The sequence below is a fragment of the Hylobates moloch genome, unplaced genomic scaffold (assembly GCF_009828535.3).
Source record: "Hylobates moloch isolate HMO894 unplaced genomic scaffold, HMol_V3 SCAFFOLD_19, whole genome shotgun sequence".
Classification (NCBI taxonomy): Eukaryota; Metazoa; Chordata; class Mammalia; order Primates; family Hylobatidae; genus Hylobates; species Hylobates moloch.
Window position 1 is genome coordinate 20,324,279 of NW_026652294.1, and position 2,343 is coordinate 20,326,621.

The following is a 2,343-nucleotide window of genomic DNA, read 5'->3' on the forward strand; positions in this document are numbered from 1 at the left end:
TTCAAAACACTCCCATAATAAGCAGATATGATCACTCTTTGGTCTTCCAAAATTCAACAAGCAAAGTGCCTTGAGCATCTCAAAAAACTGTTGCCAAGATATTTGCTCTTGAATGATCTGCTTTTGCTTTGACTGGACCATTTCTACCTCTTGGTAGCCATTAGTTTGACTGTGCTTTGTCTTCAGGATTGTACTGGTGAAGCCATGTTTCATCTCCTTACTGTTTAAAAAAATGCCTCAGGATCTTGATCCTATTTAAAACATCTTTTGAAAGCTCTGCTCTTGGCCAGGCATGGGGGCTCATGCCTGTAACCCCAGCACTTTGGGAGGCTGAGGCGCACAGATCACCTGAGGTCTGGAGTTTGAGACCAGCCTGGCTAACACAATGAAACCTTGTCTCCATAAGAAAAATACAAAACTAGCCAGGCCTGTAGTCCCAGCTACTTGTGAGGCTGAGGCAGGAGAATCGTTTGAACCTGGGAGGCAGAGGTTGCAGTGAACTAAGATTGTGGGCGACACAGCAAGACTCCACTCAAAAAAAGTTTTTTTAAAAAAAGAAAGAAAGCTCTACTCTTGTCTGCAGCTGATCTTGTCTGTGCAACAGTTTTGATAGCCGTCAAGTGGAAAGTTTGCTCAACTGTAATTTTTCCATCAGAATTGTGTAAGCTGAACAAGTTGAGACATCTATGGCATTGGCTATTGTTTTGGTCAGGTTGGTTTCGAATTGGCTATTGTTTCTGCTGTTATTCATCAGTCATATTCAATGAGGGCACCAACAAAATGAATCTTTTCTTTGCAAATTGATGTAGACGTTCTGCCACTGCAGGCTTCATCTTCAACATAGTCTCATTTCATAAAATAAATAAAAATTACTTAGAATTTCCTCAATGGGATGCCTGCCCTTATTACCTTTGAGTCTGATGTATATGAATTTAAACCATTTTGTAAAATTGCAAATCCAATCATACTTAATACTTTAGGATTCCAAGCAAAGCTTGAAGCCTACAACATATTACAGGAATTATCTTTACTGACAACTGATGGAAACATCTCTAAAATAAGTTTTGAAGTTAGTACATTACGCCTAATTTAATATAAAGGCAATTTAATCTTACCTTCATATGAAAGAAAAATGGGCTGTCAGGATGAAGGACTTACTGAAGTTATAATTAACTGGAGATATGTCACCAGTAAAAACCTAATTCCCTGTTATAATTAAATCAAAGCCTCATCAGGTTAGAGGGTGTGGAAGGGCGTCACCCAGTGGGAGGTGGGAATCTCACCAATAAAATGCCCTCGTGTGCCCCTTCCCCACAAGACCTGAGCTCCCAGTGGAAGCAGCAGGAGGACAGAGGAGCTTCCAGCAGAAGAGGTGAGCCCATGCCTGTGTGTGTGTTTTTCCTTCTTAGATGCCTAGAAATGGGGGGTTATGACTTGGGGGATGAATGAGAGAAATTCCTAATTAATGAATTCAACAAAGGCCGTCTGAGTGCTGCCTCAGAGTTGAAAACCAGTCACCCTGGATCCCCAGTCTAGGAGTGGTGGCAGTCAATTTGGTATTCATTTCCAAGGCTGGAGAAGGATGTGATTTTTTTTTTTTTTTTTTTTTTTGGTGAGACAGGGTCTTAACTCAGTTGTCCAGGTTGGAGTGACCTGGTGTGATCTCTGCTCTCTGCTAATTTTTGTATTATTTGTAGAGACGGGGTCTTCCTGTGTTGCCCAGACTGGTCTCAAACTCCTCGGCTCAAGGGATCTTCCTGCCTTGGCCTCGCAAAGTGCTGGGATTACAGATGTGAGCTACTGCATCCAGCCCCTCTTTTTTTTTTTTTTTTTTTGAGATAGTGTCTCACTCTGTTGCCCAGGCTGGAGTGCAATGGCACAATCTTGGCTCACTGCAACCTCTGCCTCCCAGGTTCAAGCAATTCTCCTGCCAAAGCCTCCCAAGTGTCTGGGATTACAGGCATCTGCCACTACGGCTGGCTAATTCTTTCGTATTTTCAGTAGAGATGGGGTTTCCCCATGTTGGTCAGGCTGGTCTCAAACTTTTGACGACCTCAGATGATCCACCCACCTCGGCCTCCCAAAGTGCTGGACAGGCATGAGCCACCACACCCGGCCTCCCAGCCCCTAATTCTTATGTTCATCAATCAGTCTCTTCCTGGAGTTCCCCTAGGAGGAGGTGAAATGACCCCAGCTCGCTGCTCCTCACATGGGTGCTGCCATGTCACTGGCTCAGGCTCAGCTGCTGGGTCACCAAGAGAACGGACCCTTCCTCCACCTCAGCTCAGAGCACAGTGATGATTCGTGACTTTCTTTCCCAATAGAACTTCAAATCTCTGAAGA